A 20,850-nucleotide genomic window follows, 5' to 3' on the forward strand; every position below is an offset into this window, starting at 1 on the left:
CTTGAGCAAGGGAAGAAAGATCACATTGCAGAGAATCTTATTCTAAGGAGATGAGAGCTGGCCAATCACTTCCTTCAGCTGAGCTAATCAAGTAAGGGCTGCTAGCTTCCAGAGTTAAGGAATCATTTCTTTATATCTAAAGACAGACTATTCAAACAAATACAAGAGAAACCATAGAAAAATCTTTGGAAAATTTAAATATGGCTATCAGTGTGGTCCTTTCTCAAATTTCTATACAATTTCTTTATAAATCGATAAAAATTTATGTGCAGCGTAATTCCAATGATAAGTAACATGTATAGACATATATGTGTGTGTAGGTGCATATAAAATTTGGAAAAAGGTATTCCAAGATGTTAGTAATGGCTCTCTCTGGTTTATGGACTCATGGAATGCTTCTCCCAATGCATCTACATGGCTCTCTCATTTTCTCAAAAACTTGTATTTTACCTTTTCACTGAATCTTGTCAGTACCAACCTACTTAAAATTGCAACTTGCCAAGTCTCCTTGAACTTTTGCATTTTTCCAAAGTGCTTACCATATACTCTAATTATTATTATTATGCCTAATATTTATTGCCTGCCCTTCCTGCTAGAAGCTAAACTCCAACACGGGGAGGATAGCTATTCATTTTTTTCACCAAAGTATCCCCAAACTCCTAGAACAATCAGGACATATAGAAGTTACTCAATAAGTATTTTATTAAATGAATATATAAATGTGAATCATCAATTTTTATTCTTTATTCATTTTTCTCATATTATACATTCTGAATTGAGCACATGTTACTGTATTATTTAGGGGAAATTATCACAGCATTTTTTTTTCTCTTCAATACACAGCAAAACTGAACATATAACAAATACAATTATCATAACTAATGGCAAGTGAACTTTTTGCCTTTGAAGTGATCCAAAGCAATCTTGTTTAAAATCAGGAGAGAGGGACTTCCCTGGCAGTACAGCGGTTAGGACTCCACGCTTCCACTGCAGGGGGTGCGGGTTCAATCCCAAGTTAGGGAACTAAGATCCCACATGCCGTGTGGAACAGCCAATAAATAAATAAATAGATAAATAAAATCAGGGGGAGATAATAGGTTTGTAAGGAAGCTGTCATACTGTTGGGTCCACTTACAAAGGCAGGGACTGGGGTGGGAGGTTGTCCTTGGCTCTCGTGTATTACATGTTCCTCCTTGCATTGTCATCTTCAAAGGGTCTGCAGGGCTTGTTCAAGCTGACTGAAAGGGAGTAAGGGTCTTCCAGGTTGCCTGTGGCTGTGGAACTGGCTATGGAACTAGAGTATGTGAACAGCATTGTTCATCAAGATTTTGTAGAGATTAGGGCTATTTATGTAGCTGGATTGTGACTTTCTAGGCAATGGGGAAGAGAAGTTGGGGAAACAGAAGGCTGACATTACACGAATGCGTTTAATATGGTATGAGCGTGGGTCCCATTCCAATATCTAAGCCTCCTTCTGCTTCAACTGGTTTTTAAACCTAGAGTCAGCCCCTTATTCATTCGCCCCCTAGAGAAGTCGTGCCCTAGAAGTCAACACATGGGAGACAATACCATATACACACACCTGGGTAAATTTAATTTATTCTGATAACATTTTCTCAAAGCAACTGCTGAATATACTATATTGGAAAATGCTTCTGAGATTCCCACTGTGAAGGAAAATGAGTTGAAAGTATATGTAAATCAGCAAAATAGAGAGGTCACCATCATCTCAGGAAAACATATTATTTTTCAGTCAGATAACTTTGTCCAATTCTGATATTTTTGTCTAACCACAAAATGAAATTATGACTCAGACTGGAGCGGGTGAATGGGATCGCCATGATTGGCAGCTGAAATCAAGGGAAAAAAAGCTTTCTAAGTGTCGTTGCATGATGAAAATCAGGCCTGTTGTTCTTCTTTCTCTTTTTTAAAAGAGTGAACTAGCCCAAGTGCTCCTAGAGCCAGACATATCTTTAAAAATCTTGACTCCAGACCTGTGTCTAGATTGCAGATGAATAGTTAATTAAAAAGACTGCAAATTGTTTCAATGGCACTAATGAACAGTACTCTCCACAATCAGCACCAGGCCTTATTTAGCCCATCGGTGATGACTTTTAAGAGCAGAAGAGCTGGTTTCTATACTAATCTATGAAATAGCAAAAAAGAGAGAGAGAAAAAAAACAAAACAAAACGGTGTCTTTGCCTTGTTTTGATTAGTTTGTTGCCTGGGGTATTTTGGACCCCAGCTGCAGGCAGACCTGAATGTAGAGGACTCTGGCCCAGCAAACCTCTTGAGTCCATCTAAGGAGGCCTGTTCAACATTTATGTCACCATAAAAAGGACAGATTTTTGTTACAGTAGTTCCACACTGATGGCCTTGAAATTTTGAACACGGTGGGTCTCTAAGAACAGGTTAATTGACTTGAGAAGTGCTGAGTACTTAGTATTGTAACATAAGTTGGGTGTAGTGGCTGAGAGCAACAGTTCCACAAGCCAGATCTGGATTCAAATACTGACTTTGCTACTTATTAGCTGCGTGACCCAGAATAAGTCACTTAGCTCCTCCAAGCCTCAATTTCTTATATAAATGGAGATAAAGTTGCTTATGTCATATAGTGATTTTTATGGAAATGTGAGCTAATTTATGTAAAGTGCTTGGCACAGAGGAAGTGATCAACAGATAGTAGCCAGGAATTGTATGAACATCCCAGAAAATTTAATAATTCTGTTTCCAGAGATTCTGCTTAGGACAAGAAGATACTTAACAGCCCAATTTGGTTTGATGTAACTTTCTGTAATTGTCACGTGTTTAGGAAAGTTTCACTGTTTTCCCTGTGTTGAAAGCATGCTTTCCTCCAGGTTTCTAATTCCAGTGGTTTCAACAGAGGCTGAAACCTCAGCCGTCCCTGTAGCACCAGCCATCCTTTTCTAGTTCAAAGGGCATCCAACAAAGCAGCACAAGTTCCTCTTTCTCCACCTTATACATTGCCCGCTCTTATAAAACACACAAATTACAAACCTCCTGGGTGATTATTCTGGCTTACGAAATAAGCAAAGACTGGGAGAACAGGATTCAGGTAAACATTCGGGCACAGCTTCCCAAGCACTACACCTCCCAAGCTTCCTTTACAAATTACAGCTCATTTCAGATTTTGTGTCCAACTGCCTCCAAAGATATGTATCAAAATTGCTTCCACTGTTACATCTGCAAAACCACATTTTCAGCAAAAACCCAACCTCTGTATCTGTGTTTCCAAAGTGACAAGATATGGCATCATGTTGATTTCTCCAGGGAATATTTTTGGAAGTGCTATAAATCCTTAGAGGCTACTCTGTTTCTTTCTTTGCAACTCATACACACTCACCTGCACACACACGCACACACACACTTTTCCAACTCACTTGGGCAACAGCAGAAATCTGGGACCACCTTGAGATTTATTACAAGTCTTAGCTCCTTTCTTTCTCTCTCATTTTATAAGCCTGCCCTAATGGCCTCTGGAGACCAGATCGTCCGTTCTCCTGTGGACCCTGTGAGAATGGAGGTCAGTGCAACAAAAAAACTGGAAACTGTGAGTGTCTTCCTGGTTACACAGGAAAAGCCTGTACCATACGAAAGTCATTAACCTAGACAAGATGACCAACAAAGTTATTAAAATTGTTAGCTTTATAAATGCTTTTTAAAAACTGCTCTATGGGCTATGATAAAAGAGTATATGTTTAAATTACCTATCGTATAACAAACATCCCAATACTTGGTAACAAATCCTGCCAACAACAATGTATTATTTTTTTGATTCTGTGGATTGATAAGATAGTTCTCCTTCTGGTCTCACCTGGAATCACTAGTGGCTGCTTCTAGCAAGTAGATTAGCTGGGAACTGGGCTTGACTAAGCTTCTTAATCAGGGGAATCTGGCCTTTCCTATACATAGCACTTCCACAAGGTTAGCTTGGGCTTCCTCATTGCATGGCAGTCTCAAGACAGCAATCCAAGAAAGAGCATCCCAAAAGTGGGAAAGCAGAAGGTACAATGCATCAAAAAAGCCTACCTTCAGAAGCCACACATAGTTACTTCTGCCACACGCTATTGGTTAAATCATAAGGACATAACAGATTCAAGGGGAGGAAAAAGAGATTCTACCTCCTGATGAGAGGAGTAGCAAAATCTCGTTGCAAAAGACCTGTGAGCTGGGAGATATTGTTGCAGCCATCTTTGGAACCCATCTATCATAACATACTATTTAAAGTTATACTGAAAGGCACTTTAAGAATCTGCTAGACTGTATTTATCATTCTTGTCAGAGAGAGAGCAGATTATAGACTGATAAAAAGTGATTAGTTAAACTCAATCTGCTTCAAAGAGCCAGTAGAACTACTTCCTTGCTATCTCTTTTTCTGCTTGTGATTCTTATATAACCTCTGTTAACCCTGACTGTATTGCATTCTCTACTCCATCCATGTTGAAACAGGGTAACCTGAGAACTTGAGGACAGCTGTGGGCTGGATGGTAATGATGGTATTTTTACATTACTATTTCAAATGTGTCTGATAAAGGTTAACAAAAGTCTGTTGTTTGGATTGTCTATGATGTTATGAGGTGGGAACAGTGATCTGAATTAGCTTCCAGTGCTTAGAACTTTCTGTAAACCAACAAGCAAATAAAATCAGAAACTTAAACATAAATATAAAAAGTAACACCAGGATAGTATTTAGCACTTAGCTAATCATCTGATCATTTGGGAAAATGCATTACTGCTCCTAAGGATAACCCTCAAGCAAGAGTGATAGGACAAGGTTGTTGCCTGATAATTTTTCTGGATATAACTAGATCAGTTTATACTTTAGGACTGTCATTCTGGCACTGTTGACAGGACTTTCAACAGTATAAAAGTTTGCTGGTGCAGCAATTGGCTATCCCTAACCTACTTGTTTGCTTAAAAAAAAAGCTTAAAGGTAAGAATTTACATATTCAAAAAGTAGTTACTTGCTATTTCCACAATGAAGTGACATTTTCTCTTGTCTAACTCAATTTTAATGGAATAATTATTAAGCAGATAGTGATATATCTGTTCCACTTGTCAGGTGATATAAATAGACTATTTAGAAACAAGTCGAGAGATAAACTGCTCATTCTTTAAAATATTAATTTTAATAGTTATGTTACAACTCTCTTCCATTCTAAGATTTCAAAACCCAGGAGAATATATCATGATAATCCTGAGTGATTTTGGGTGACAATTCTAATTTTATTGTCAATCTGATACATGAGATAATGTATTGAATTGGATAGGCAAAAATATTCCCCAACTTCTAGTACTGTTCAACTTTAGTGTTATATGCTATCATCTGATTTCACAAACAAAGGTACACACACAAATTATATAATCATCATAATAGGCTATTTAGGAAAATAAGTGAAACCAAAGGATAGGACTCATTAAAAATGCTTCATGTATACTCCACAAGGAATGTGTGTGCCATTTAAAAAGGGACTTATGTTTGAAGAAAAGTATACAACATTTTTCTAAGTACCCTGTAAATGGTGCTTACAGAATTTTAAAACTTAGTTATTCTGCATAATGAACTTAAAAATACTTATAGGCTATACAAAGTAATATGTTTTAGAGGCAGGAGAGACGAAAAAGCTATTTCTAAAGATATTGGCTTTATATAAATTCCAACTTTTGGAAGTTATAAATACAAATACTTGGGCAAAATAATTCTTTTTTAAAAAGGGTTTTATTTCACTGTGTGAAAACTCTCTGGATTATGGTAGATTGTATTTTTTTCTTTCTGCTTCCTAGGCAGTATTGGGTTTGGGGGCAGCTGTGGCTGCATGGACACTCATACCCTTGATGAGAATGTATCGTCTCTGAGAAAGTTTAGCCTCATATATCAGGCCTTTTACCAAATAATCTCAGAAGTGATCCCAACTTTTCTTTATCCCAGAATTATTTATAATAGTCAAAGTACAAAATAAAAATAACCTAAATATCCACCAGAAGGAGAAAGAGTAAACAAATCATATAACACATCAGTGGACTATTCTGAGGCCATTAAGATTCATGTTTTGGAAGAATGTGTAATGTCAGGAGAATTGACATTAAATTGACATTAAAAGTTGTATATAGAGAATGCTCCAAATTTGTAAAAACCTGTATGCATGTATGTATGTGGAAAATTGTAGTAGAAAGGACAGCAGTTGTTAACAGTGCCCATATCTAGACAGCGGGACTATTAGTGAATATTTTTCTCCTTTTTACATTTCTGTCGTTCCCATATGTACTACTTTACTATTTTTCCCCTTTACAAGGGAGAAAATACATCATCTTCAGACCAATCATCTACTAAATATCTAAGTAAGATAGTTGTCTGTTCTTAAAGTATTGTCAGGTGATCTTAACTGTTCCCATATAGTGAAGATGTTTTTTCTTCAGTCTAATTGATCTTGTTGCTCTTTTAATTTAAGACTGTTTTCTCCTGTTTCAGATGAGGTGGATATTGAGCATAGCTTGGCAGCACTACTAAAATGCTTTAAAAAAAAGTGATAAATGAAAGAACATAGTAATGTTTCCTCTGGACACTTCATTTCCCTTTTTTCCAGAAATCCTATTTTCTATCCCTCAGTCATTGTTATTACTTCTCTGAATTCTGCCATGTTTTTATGAGTGTTTACAAAATAGGCCCCTTCACTATTGAAGGAGAGAAAATTAGAGAGAATAGGGGAGAAGACGTTGGAAGGGAGATACCAATTCCAAATACAACTTTGCTTTAAACATTATATGATCAAACATCATGAAATGATGAATCATCATGAGGTGATGATGGTCAAACACCATCAAACGTCATGAAAACCCTAATGAACACAAGTGTGAACCGTCTGTAGATAAAAGCTGGTAAATGTTTAACAAATTATTCTCTGAAATAAAAGCCCTGGTTTGTATAATTTGACGATTTCCCCTGTAATACTCCCACAGGGGAAATTTCAAACAACCAATGTGGTGTCAACTAGCTCACAAAATTCCTGAAAATTTAACAGGTTGCAGTTTAACCATTGGCTTTCCAAGCTGGTAGTAACAGCTCCAGTGTACCACTGGCTGGCAAATAATTGTATTCTGAACACTCTTAGGAATCTGGATGATTTCTTAACACTTACTTTCTCTTTTGATATTAAGAGCTGATAACTTTGCAGGTGTTGATTTTACTTTCCTGTTTCTAAACAGGTGACTAATTTGACCTTTTGCGTTGAATTAAATTAACCAACAAATCAACCAAGAAAAATTTCACTCTCAGGCTAGTCTATTTTATTTTTGAAAGAAAAATCAATTGCTCAGATTAATTGATTCAAGAGTCAAAAACTAGGGACTTCCCTGGTGGTCCAGTGGTTAGGAATCAGTCTTGCAATGCAGGGGATGCCGGTTCAACCCTTGGTGGTGGAGCTGGGATCCCACACGCCACGGGGCAATTAAGCCCGGCACCGCAACTGGAGAGCCCGCGTGCCCCAGCTGTGGAGCCCGCGGGCTCTGGAGCCCTTGCACCACAACTAGAGAAGCCCACGCACTGCAACGAGGAGCCCGCATGCCGCAATGAAAGGTCCCACATGCCACAACTAAGACCTCATGCAGCCAATCAATCAAAAAATAAAAATATTTATAAATAAATAAACACAAAACAGTTGCGTTGCTATATGTGTAGACACACCCCACCCCCCTTCAGCCTTTTTCTCTAAGGTTCATGTAGCTCGAGTATTGACTCAGATCTCAAGGAACCAAATGAGCCCTCAAACAACCACTACACTGTTTTCCAACTTCCTGTAACACACCTACCCTAAACCAGGGCTAGAATTTCCTTTATGACATACTGTTATAAAAAGAGAAAAAGGCAATTATCTAAGACAGAAAAAAAAAAGAGTACTTGTCATGTAAAATAAGATAAAACAAACAAAAAACTATTAGTAGAACAATTTTGAGTGTTAAGCATCACCAAGCACAAAGAGGTGAGGTGCAATAATATGCTTCGAACCTCTCTGAAGCAATCCTCAGTTTGATTTTTAAAGTTGCTGTAAAATAAATTGTATTTAAGTAATACATCTCCCATGCTTCCCAGCAGTGAGATGCATATCCTTTACCAATCTGGTTGTCAGCAGGTGGTCCAGCCTGATGAAGCATCAGCAAAATGTCAGCTCCCACAGAGAAGTGCAACAAGAGGTGACACTAAAGCAGTGACAGGCCTTTCAAAAAGCTATTGTGCAAATTCAGTTTTAAAACAGGGATGTGATTAAGGACTGATGGTTATGTCATTACCAATTCATTCATCTCCCCATCTTCTGCAGGAATGGAAGGGAGTCAACGGCTTTACATTGAGGAGTGGTGGGTCCAGGAGCTGTTCTTTCCCCTATTCTTATCAACTTCCATAATGTCCCAGTTAGATCTTTTTTAAAAAAGTTCATCCTGTTATTACTTTATATCCCTAAACAAATTACTGATGCCTTACAAAATTCCAAAATTTAAGCTTATCATAATTTTGACTACTTTCACCTGTACCCCACATACCTTCATCATTCTCCCAAGCACCATGTGCTTTTGAAACATGGTGCTATTGTTCATTCCTCTTCCCTTAAATCAATTTTTTCTTCCTTCATTTTTGTTGCCTGTTAAAATTCTTCAGGGATTTTTATTTTTCAGTATATGTAAACAAACAAACAAAAACACTAAATCCTTTCCTTCTGTAGTATTGCCCGTCGTAGTGTATTATAATGGTCTGTTTACGCATGATTAAAACTATCATTCATTTTTGTATTCCCCAGCTCTTGATTTACAAGGGATGCTCATTAAAAATTTGCTAGATTCAATTAACGAACATTCTTGACAACTTAATAGAGCAGTTTGAGATTAAAGTTTCATAGAAATAATCCACCAAGTCAAAAAAAGACATGAGAAACAGAGTTTATGGTACTGAAAAATATTCAGTAGTCTACACTAAACCAGGTTAAATTGCTAGGACTTTTAAGATGGCAGCAGTGGCACAAGGAGAAGAAAGGAGGTTTTTTGCTATAGCCCAGCACCACAGCTTTGTTGATGCTCAGTTTCTGAAAGCACTTTTCAGAAGAAGCTTTTTCAAAGGTTTTGATGACTAACATCAAGCACCAATGAAGTTTTTTATGGTTCTTTAGCTTCTCAAGAGTCTGGATTTATTTCTTTCTGTACTCACCTGCAATATATTCAATCCTTTCTTCTGAATATAACAGAGCCACATTAAAATAGTGAATAAATGTCTCTGGCTTTTAGTTTTTGTAAAAAAACGGAAAGGATTTAACTAGATAATATGTAATAGGTAATATCTATGTAATAATATATAATCCAATGTGTAGTAAGTAACACAAGATGATAATTATAGGTATATGCTGTATAATGATAATAAATTACTCAAAGCTCTTGTTAATTGAGTGCCCATTCTGTGTTCACTGTGCTACATGTTTTTCATCAATTCACTCACCTATCCCTCAGGACAACTAATTGTGTTTGGTGCTCTTACTATTCCCATTTTATGAATGAGGAAGCTGACTCTTGGCAGAACTAAATAACTTGTCAAGGCTCATATAATTAGTAACTGAGGACTAGATAATCAGTGAAGTTCATACAAACACTAGATATCTATAAAGTGAGACTGTAGTTATCAATATTAAGTAGTGTAGCTGCCTGCTCGTAAAAATGTAAAGAAAATAGAGAAGAATTAGATTCCATAGAAAAACCTAAGTAGTCAGGAAGTTTCATTAAGGTTGTTCTGTTTTTGGCCTTGCATTTGTAGGTTGCAAAAAGAGCAACTGACATAGCCAAGAGCATTGTTGAAATGTAAAGAGCCATAACAGCCTATGCTCAATTTAACGATGGAGGGAAGATGCTTTTTGTTTGTCTGTATGCAGCTTGTCCAACCTATTTCCACAGCTTAAGCTGCCTGCTGCCCCACATCAGTAATGATAGTTCTCAGTGGGACCGTGATACCAGCCAGTGTACCTGCCTGTCAGATGGTGCCTGCTGGCAGATGCTGTAAATCAGAAGCTGATTATAAGTCTTGTTCATCATCTAACATAAATAATGACCCAAAGAATTTTTCTTTACATTATGCACTTGCTGAGTGGTCTCAGTGCTTTTTGTTTTTATAGGGCTGCCCAAACTTAACCATGTTTAACATTCTCTTTGTGTGTTGGTAAATATAGCTGGCTAGCTGCCTACCATAATCCATGATTACTCTTGCTGCTTTCTTCCAGAGCCCTAAATTGAATATCTGGCAGAGCACAAAATAAATTCTTATTTCTACACAGTGAGTCATCCAGAAGTTCTGCATTCCAGTACACACACCTTTCATATATATATATACACACAGACCCTTCGTGCATTATTAGTTTGTTTCATGGTCCACTGTGTTTTGGAATTTTTATCTACAATGGCTGAATATTTAGTTTTACTTGTTGGACATGTATTCATTCTAGTACTGTAATTCCTTAGTACTTAAATATAAGGGTCAGTATGACATACAGAATACTTTATGTTCTAATTTGTTTTTTGATATGACTGTGTCCAGATATCATTGTTTCCTTCCCAAGCAAAGATCTTGTAAGTCCTGTCCTTCTATCTTTCTACACTTGCAATAGGTATGAACTTATTTTGCCTTAGTTTCCTCATCTGTAAAATGTGACTAATGAGGGACCCAGCTTACTAGATTCTTATGAGGATTAAATAGGTTAATACATATTATACCTTTGGAAGGGCATTTAGCACATAGTTACACTCGGTAAATTATAAGCTAAAACCCTCTCTCCTTAAAGAAAATCTCTACCAATCTTTGAAAATTAGTCTGTAGCACTTGTTATATACCCTCAAAGTGACCGAACATGTACAAATCACAAAACTAGATTAGCACTTCCTCAGGAAGACCTGAATAAATTGTCTAGCACACAGTGACTTGAGGTTTCTTCTGCAAATCTGAGACAACAACAACAAAAACATTCCATTTTGTATCCTGCTATCTAGTCAATATTTTTTTAATCCTCATGATAACCCTGTGGGATAGGGACTATTATTATCCTTTCTTCCAGGTAGGGAGAGTGAGGCACAGAGAAGCAAAGTCATTTGCCTAAGGCCACATGGTTAGTAAGAGAGGATGTTAGGATTGGAACTCAAGTCACAGGTTTTAGTGAATAGGTATGGAAAATGAAAGATGACTGAAGTTTAACAATTATTTGATATATATAGTTTGAGACATGCTGAGCGGGATGTACGTGAACAATAAGTTGTTGGAAAGTCAGATCCGAAGAACTCAAAGGAAAGATCAGAGCTAGTAGTGTAGAGGTGAGAACCATCAACATAGAGATGGATTGGATGAGATAACTGAGGAGAAGATGCTAAAGGGGAAAGCCAAGAAAACTGTGAGCAGAAACTCGCTAAATTCCTTACATTTAGGGGGATCTAGAGAAAGAGAAACCAGTGAACAAGATTTACTTAGAGCAGATGTTACAAACTGGCAGGCTTAGAGCTGAATTTGACTTGCAGATGTACTCTGAATGGCAGGCAAATTCCTTTTAAAGTATGTGATTCAATATTTTAAAAATCAGAAGATGTAGGAACTCTAGACCCGTCTTCCTGTGTGGGAACAAATGGCTCCGTTTAATTAGCTCATACCTCTTTATGGGGGGCGGGGTGCAGGCACTCTCCCATTGGTCCTAATCCCACCACCCCATGGGGAGTCACCCCCAGGAACTCCACCTGCTTTCTCCTGGGGGTTGCCTGCCTGGGTCTCGGGGACCTGCATTTGTGACTCCTGCTTTTAAAAGATGGAAAAAGGTGGAAAGGAAATAGGAGAACTCAGAGATATAATTCCAGAGAAAGATGACTCTCAAGAAGAAAAGGATAATCACTGTCTCATATGCTGTTTAAAAAGGAAAATTAAAAAAATAGGGAACAAGCACAGGATTTGTGATTTAGGACTTGGTAGTTTTTGGAAAAAAAAAAAACGTGAAATACAATTTGGATTAAAAATGAATGGTAAATGAGGAAATTAAAATAGCACCTGTGGACTACCGTCCCAGAAAGCTCAACAATGAAGGAAATAAATATTTAGTCCATTTTGTTCTCTGTCAACAGAATGTTTAAAATTTTCTTGCCTCTTCAAGATGCATAATCCCTCCCAGTCATCAACATACATCATTTTCCTGTTGATGAATCTTATTCATTCTCAATCCCTCTCACACTTGAAGGTCAGGTCCAATGTAGTCATGATAGAAAGGATTCAGAATCCCTGAGAGTTATTAATGTTGAAATGAAATCAAATACCTGGAAATTTGCTCTCATGTGAAACTTGCAAAGAATATATTTAAATATCTGTGCTGATGGGTACTTGGAGAAATATGTAACTTTTTAAACTCATTGAATTTTTCTATTGTCAAGTTTTAACTTCATCTCCCTCTTTCTCCCTCTCTCGCGTACACAATATTTATATCATGTATCCTGAGACACAATTTTTTTGACACTTTAACATCTCTAAAATTAGGGAGTGTCTTACAAACTGATAGCACAGCAATATATAATTATATTGTAACTTTCTAACATAGTCTATTTTCTAGGAACACATTGAAGTCAAGTGTCTGTTACTACATTATGAATAATTTCCATCTCCTGGGCCCCAAAGGAGATAGAATATGGAGGGAAAAATCAAATGTAATATGTGTATTAATTTTCAAGCAGTTTGAAGTGCCTCAATTTTAAATGCCTGCTGGATCATAATAGTTATTTCCAAGTTGGAATAAATAACTGCCTTTTGGCTTCAGAGACAATAGTAATGCTCAGGCTGAGATATCTGAGTTTGCTTTTATTCTAGAATAAAAATGACAGGCCCAAGAAACTAGAAAAAAAATCCTTCTGCTGTTTTAAGATACTGTCGATCTCACTAACTGTGTTCTTGTGCCATCATTAATCAATTGTCTGAATGTAGAGAAGAAAGGGAAGGTAGCCTGCAGTCCACTTAATGTGTCTCACTTTAGCATAGTAGCAAAGAGCTCAGCTTCCTGGGTGCCTACCTTTGTGAGAGTCTCCACATAATTCATCTGTTTTGCAAGCTCAGTCTGAAACTTTGCAAATCTTGAGGAAGAAATTCTGTAATATCACTGAAATTGCCTATGTATTCCCACAAGGATAATGTGTGTTAGCTATTACTAGGGAACTATATTTTATTATATTATAGAATCTGAAATACTGCCATTGTATACTTCAACTGTATGTTGCTAAATTTTCATTTAAATTTAAGAAAACACAAAACGATAGTGCCAGCCATACCCATATATAGTATACATAGAAGTGTGCATTTCTGCAGAGAATGTCTATAACTTAAACTATGTGATCCAGCAGTCTGATGTACTTTAATAATCAAATCATGATAAAAATTGTTTAACTTTATGCTTTACAAAGCATTTTTCACCTCTATTATCTTGTTCAAAATTGGAAATTCATCTAAGGGGAAACAATGGTGTCTACCTTAATATTACACTACTGTTGAAATGGTAAAAATGCCAATTCCAGTTGTATTTAGTGTCTTAAATTATTATTGCCTTCAATCTTGAATTATATGTTCTTTATGGTATCTAATATGAAGTCTTAATAGCACACTGTCTTGGATCTTATATTCTTTTTTCTCTTCTATTTTAGTTTTTTGAAAATGAAAAGTAAGACAATTCTGGTTGAAAATGTATGAAAAGACTAGATGACAAATAGTTTTAAGAGTGCCGTGCAAATGTTTGCAAAAGCCAGCCTGTGTAAAGTGGCACATTCCACACACTTAGTATTCAAGTACATTATCCACCTGACAAGATAGTAAAATATCCTACTCATCTGTTCAGGGCTAATTTTTCAAATTTTAATAATTTTATTAGTCCCTAGCAAGGCCTTTTAAAACTTTGCAAAGAATATTAATAACTCATTAAAGATTAATTACATGTCAACTTTGAGGTCAAAGAGTTTGAGTGGTTTTTAGTTATCTGAAATAAAATGCATCTGCTCTGAAAAGGACACAGTATAAAACTCTCTGCCTTCTTCACCAACCTAAAGTTCTTATTTATTAAAACACATACACATAGACTTTAACTCAAGCGTGTTTGACAACAATTAAATGAGAAAATTATGGCCATATGCATACTAGTCAAGAAATTTGGTACAGAGGAATATCCTCTAAGGAAGACAGGTTACCTCTGGAACCTTTTGTAACTAAGTTTGCTAACTGGAGGACCACTCAGAGATATGACAGTTATGATGAAGTCTTCCTCATGGTCTAAAATCTGCATCTTGTTTTCATGGAGTGAAACCATAGAATTTAGTGGAGAAGGAGTTTGGGAATAAGGTGACCAATGAAAAATAGATATCTAAATGGAGAATAGAGGAATTTTGAGATATAAGGTAATCGAAAAGGGAGGTAGGGAAGAGAAGAAAGGTCTTAGAGGAGTCTGAATTGTTCCGACTTTGCTGTTTTCATAGAGCCAGCAAAAAATGACAAATGTGAAAGGCAGCAAAAAAAAAGAGCATTAAAATTGTTCTAATCAAAACTATTTATTTAAATCATTAATGTATTTAGAAGGTGACTTCTGGTGAATTATATATCATTTTCTTTTCATTTTCCCCATTTTTTATATTAGAGTAACAATAATACCTTTGATGAGGGATCCTGTGAGGACCAGGGTTATTATAAAAAATCAGCTACACGGTCCTCACATGTAGATCCTCAATAATTAGTAACTCTTATTATGACAGTTAATTTTTTAAGTATCCAGATATTGTTTTCCAAGAACTTTAAATTTTACAAAAAGATAATCTGGTGAACTGTGCTATGTTATTTAGCATGATTATGCAAATTTCTGTACTCAGTTTCACTACCAATTCGGGGAAAATGATAGTTTCTCTGATTTTCAAAGGGTGTATTTCTCTCATTGTAGATGCTTGTAAGTCCATCCTCAAACCCTCCTGGTTTCCTTTCTTTATAAAATATGCTTTGGGGGAATTATATTCCTTCTTGGACTTCTGTAACTTAAACGAAAGACTCTGCCAGTCAGCACCACCAGTTTTCCCTTGGTCCTGGCATGCAGAACACGAATTGGTTTCCAAGGCAAAGCATTCAATAATCTGTATGCAAAGTAGTATTTTTACACAGCTCTGAATGTCATATCCAAATGTAAAGCTGCCTGTTGCCTCAAGTGTGAAATTCACTCTCATTTAAATGTTGTGTTTCTTTGCAACTAGTGATGCTGGTATTTGCAGACTGGGCCATGAAACACATGTGATGGTGGTTAAAAGTAGTAATAACTGTGACCTCTCCCACTGTACCTTCTGTCTTCATGAAGAGGGTTTCATGTGGCAGCTACCCCTGGGCCAAAGCAGGAAATCTGCAAGAGTCAAGGAAATAGAAATGTTTATTTATTTATTTTTGTCTTGATGATACTTTACAGTCCCTTCCAAGTTGTAGATTTTTCAATATGTTGTGATCACCAGTGTTTTTAGAGAGCCCATGTTTAAAATTATACGGTTTCTTTTATCATTTGAATTCAAATATGTAGTAGATTGGATACTGGGTTATTTTCAGATGTCTTTGCCTGGGGACAGTCTGCTCAGCAATTAGAGTTTGGTTTTTAGGAAGAAGAATATTAGGATGTTTGTCTTTGCTCAATTACGGAGGAGCACACCCTGGGACCAATGCCCCAGTTGGTACCTGTCCGTGATGATTTAAAGATACTAGTCATTTTCGGAATACATTTCATCTTGAGCTTTTGAGGTTGATTTCAGTTCAAAGTGCCAATTGAGGATGAAAAGGTTACTAGAGAGTTTGCCTATTCATGATGGAACTCACTTTTCATCTGGGTCCCCAGTCACCCCATGCCTGGATCACTTTTCATCTCCCCACTGCCTTCCTGTACTGGCTGCGACTCCTTTGAACTACCTTTTCTAATGCAGAGGGTCAATGACAAGAGACTAGTGTCTCTGTGGTTAGAAGCAGACCTCCCAGTTAGGTAAAGCACTTTATCAGAAATCTGGATTTTTAAAGCCATTAATTGTAGTAATTGTGTGAGGTACTTTGAACTGTACCTCACATGAGATAGCAAAAATGATAATCGTGGCTATAATCTAGAATCAGAAAAGGAGTGTAAAAAACTTCTTTAGAGAGGGAATTTCTTCACTATAATGTGGGGCAAGATTATATAGCTACTGCTGTATAACACATCGCCTTAAAATTTAATGACACAAAACAATATTTATTATTTCTCAAGAGCCCACGGATAGACTGGGCAGTCGTGCTGTCTAGGTCAGATTCAGCTGGACTCTCTCACGTGTCCGTGGGCAGCTGGCAGCTCAGCCATGTCTGGCTGGTCCAAGGTGGCTTCTTAGGTCTAATCTCAGAACTGGTGCACCATCACTTCTGCTGCAGTCAGGTGGCCAAAGCAAGTCACAAGGCCAGCCAAGATCCAAGGGATGGGGAAGTCAGCTCCACCACTGGAAGGGAGGAGCTGAAAGTCACATTGCAAAGGGCAGGGGTTCAGGGCTGGGAGGAGAACTGGGGACGTTTTTACAATCAGTCGACCGCAATTGCTTTCTCAGATTATGAGGGGGCAGTATTGAGAGCTCCTCATATACTGCATCTCACCAACTCTTTTACTCATGATAATCTCCATAGGTCAAAATTGAGGTGTGAGGTTTTGAATTATCTCTAGCCCTCGATGAAGTTAGCATTTGAGAAAAATAACTAGATAGCTCTGTATTGTTGTTTTGCTCTGGTTAATACAGTTCTACAACATTTGGTTTAACACAGATATAATTTCTCTATTTAATGGAGTTTTGATTTTGTTTGTTCTGAAAGTGTTTCTTCTTTTTTCTTTCATATATCTATGTATATATATGTATATGTGTCTATATATGTGTGTGTACATATATGTGCTTTTATATACACGTATACATACACACACACACATTTCCTATTCCACTTCTGCCAGCATGCCAGCGTCCTTGTTATTCTTTTGCCCTTTGAGGCACCACCTTGACTTCTGATTACCCTAAAGTTCACTGCCCAGAAGGGGAGATGTTACCTGCTTCACTGGGGCCAAATAGTTACTCTATAGAGAGTGAAGATGTTAATAAGCATGTTTATACATTCCTTCACGTGATAGTTCTAACCAAAAAATCCATAGGGCTCAGCAAGAGGGGGCTTAAAATCTGGCCCATCATTTTGCACCTGGGAAAGCTGCATTTATAACCTTCTTTCAGCTGTAGTGTCATCAGTCCCACTAAGAACTTAACGAGCACTAACAGGCCTAGCTAATGTACAGAACACAGAGGCAGGCACATCGCCCCACCCAGCAAGCTGTTGCCTGATTACAGAGTCGCTGGTGTGCACGAGGACCTGGGACCTCCCCATTTTCACTTATTTCATAAATTTAGACACAGACCTCACTTTGGGGCTCATATTATTAAGAGGAGACTACAGAGGAAAAATAAACCCCATTTGGTAAAATAAATGATATGCCTGCTTCTATAGCCACCTGTGGTTTATTACTGCTATATGCTGTTTCCAGCAGTACTTCTAACAGTGATCATAAGGGACCTTTAAAGACTTTCTGATGCCTCTTGGGCAGTTTCAGAATAATACAGTTTATAAATAATTCTGCCTACATATCTTATAACTTCAGGATTCCTTTTGCCTTGCTTTGTTTGTTATGAGTGTATTTGCATGAAAACAGGTTATTTGGATATTTGTCCTCTGAGAGTTTTGGCTTATTCTTCCCTCTAAGTCAGAATCACATGTTCTCCATGCTACAGTCACATCCACAGCCAAGTGCAGATTTATGAACTGTAGTGAGGGACACAAGTAGGAAGAGACAAACTTCTAAGAAAATACTGTGATCTTACTGAAAATTGTTTTGTTTTTTTAACTTTTTTTGTGGTGTGTTTTATCTGAGGATTCAAAGTTGGACTGCAATTTAAGTGTGTGTGTGTGTGTGTGTGTGTGTGTAGGGGGTTGTATGAGAATGACATTTCATTGTACATTGGGTGCATATATTTTATAGATGTCACCTTTCTGTGTGTAACAGAATCAGTAAAGTATATGTGATTCTTTTTAGTTCATATCATTTTTATTCTCCAAAGACATTTATAATACAAGCTTCTATATTCAAGCTTTATTTTTTGTCTACCCTCATTTTGAGGGAAGTTAGACAAAAGTATCAAAAACCATGTGTGTGCAGTTAAACCTATGGTTTCTATTTAGAATTCAGAAATGTGAGTATGTATCAAGGTGTGCAAAAAACACCTGTACAATTTTATTTCGCATTTTACGAAGTGTTTCACTGGAATATCTGTTAAAAATACAAATTAATGGCTCTTTGTTAGTCCTGCTGAATCACACTCTCTGGGAATAGAGATGGTGTATCTCCATTTTTAAGTCAATGCCCTAGATAGTTCTTTTTTTTTTTTTAACATCTTTATTGGAGTATAATTGCTTTACAATGGTGTGTCAGTTTCTGCTTTATAACAAAGTGAATCAGTTATACATATACATATGTCCCCATATCTCTTCCCTCTTGCATCTCCCTCCCTCCCACCCTCCCTATCCCACCCCTCTAGGTGGTCACAAAGCACTGAGATGATCTCCCTGTGCTATGCGGCTGCTTCCCACTAGCAATCTATTTTACGTTTCGTAGTGTATATATGTCCATGCCACTCTCTCACTTTGTCCCAGCTTACCCTTCCCCCTCCCCACATCCTCAAGTCCATTCTCTAGTAGGTCTGCATCTTTATTCCCGTCTTGCCCCTAGTTTCTTCTGACCATTTTCTTTTTCTTTTTTTTTTTAGATTCCATATATATGTGTTAACATATGGTATTTGTTTTTCTCTTTCTGACATACTTCACTCTGTATGACAGTCTCTAGGTCCATCCACCTCATTACAAATAACTCAGTTTCATTCCTTTTTATGGCTGAGTAATATTCCATTGTATATATGTGCCACATCTTCTTTATCCATTCCTCTGTTGATGGACACTTAGCTTGCTTCCACGTCCTGGCTATAGTAAATAGAGCTGCAATGAACATTTTGGTACATGACTCTTTTTGAATTATGGTTTTCTCAGGGTATATGCCCAGTAGTGGGATTGCTGGGTCATATGGTAGTTCTATTTATAGTTTTTTAAGGAACCTCCATACTATTCTCCATAGTGGCTGTATCAATTTACATTCCCACCAACAGTGCAAGAGGGTTCCCTTTTCTCCACACCCTCTCCAGCATTTATTGTTTGTAGATTTTTTGATGATGGCCATTCTGACTGGTATGAGATGATATCTCATTGTAGTTTTGATTTGCATTTCTCTAATGATTAATGATGTTGAGCATTCTTTCATGTGTTTGTTGGCAATCTGTATCTCTTCTTTGGAGAAATGTCTCTTTAGGTCTTCTGCCCATTTTTGGATTGGGTTGTTTGTTTTTTTGATATTGAGCTGCATGAGCTGCTTGTAAATTTTGGAGATTAATCCTTTGTCAGTTGATTCATTTGCAAATATTTTCTCCCATTCTGAGGGTTGTCTTTTCGTCTTGTTTATGGTTTCCTTTGCTGTGTAAAAGCTTTTAAGTTTCATTAGGTCCCATTTGTTTATTTTTGTTTTTATTTCCATTTCTCTAAGAGCTGGGTCAAAAAGGATCTTGCTGTGATTTATGTCATAGAGTGTTCTGCCTATGTTTTCCTCTAAGAGTTTGATAGTGTCTGGCCTTACATGTAGGTCTTTAATCCATTTTGAGTTTATTTTTGTGTATGGTGTTAGGGAGTGTTCTAATTTCATTCTTTTACATGTAGCTGTCAAGTTTTCCCAGCACCACTTATCAAAGAGGCTGTCTTTTCTCCATTGTATATTCTTGCCTCCTTTATCAATGATAAGGTGACCATATGTGTGTGGGTTTATCTCTGGGCTTTCTATCCAGTTCCCTTGATCTATATTTCTGTTTTTGTGCCAGTACTGTACTGTCTTGATTACTGTAGCTTTGTAGTACAGTCTGAAGTCTGGGAGCCTGATTCCTCCAGCTCCGTTTTTCTTTCTCAACATTGCTTTGGCTATTCGGGGTCTTTTGTGTTTCCATACAAATTGTGAAATTTTTTGTTCTAGTTCTGTGAAAAATGCCATTGGTAGTTTGATAGGGATTGCATTGAATCTGTAGATTGCTTTGGGTGGTATAGTCATTTTCACAATGTTGATTCTTCCAATCCAAGAACATGGTATATCTCTCCATCTATTTGTATCATCTTTAATTTCTTTTATCAGTGTCTTATAATTTTCTGCATACAGTTCTTTTGTCTCCTTAGGTAGGTTTATTCCTAGATATTTTATTCTTTTTTTGCAATGGTAAATGGGAGTGTTTTCTTAATTTCACTTTCAGATTTTTCATCATTAGTGTATAGGAATGCCAGAGATTTCTGTGCATTAACTTTGTATCCGGCTACTTTACCAAATTCATTGATTAGCTCTAGTAGTTTTCTGGTAGCATCTTTAGGATTCTCTATGTATAGTATCATGTCATCTGCAAACAGTGACAGCTTTACTTCTTCTTTTCTGATTTGGATTCCTTTTATTTCTTTTTCTTCTCTGATTGCTGTGGCTAAAACTTCCGAAACTATGTTGAATAATAGTGGTGATAGTGATTGCCCTAGATATTTCTTATGCATATTAAAGTTTGAGAAACACTGCTAAGCTTATCCCAGAATTAAATTTAATTACTATAAAACTATATACTTGGACTTAATAGTTTAATTCCCTAGAGAATTACTTCATGGTACAATG

The sequence above is a fragment of the Balaenoptera musculus genome, chromosome 4 (assembly GCF_009873245.2).
Source record: "Balaenoptera musculus isolate JJ_BM4_2016_0621 chromosome 4, mBalMus1.pri.v3, whole genome shotgun sequence".
In the NCBI taxonomy this organism is placed as follows: Eukaryota; Metazoa; Chordata; class Mammalia; order Artiodactyla; family Balaenopteridae; genus Balaenoptera; species Balaenoptera musculus.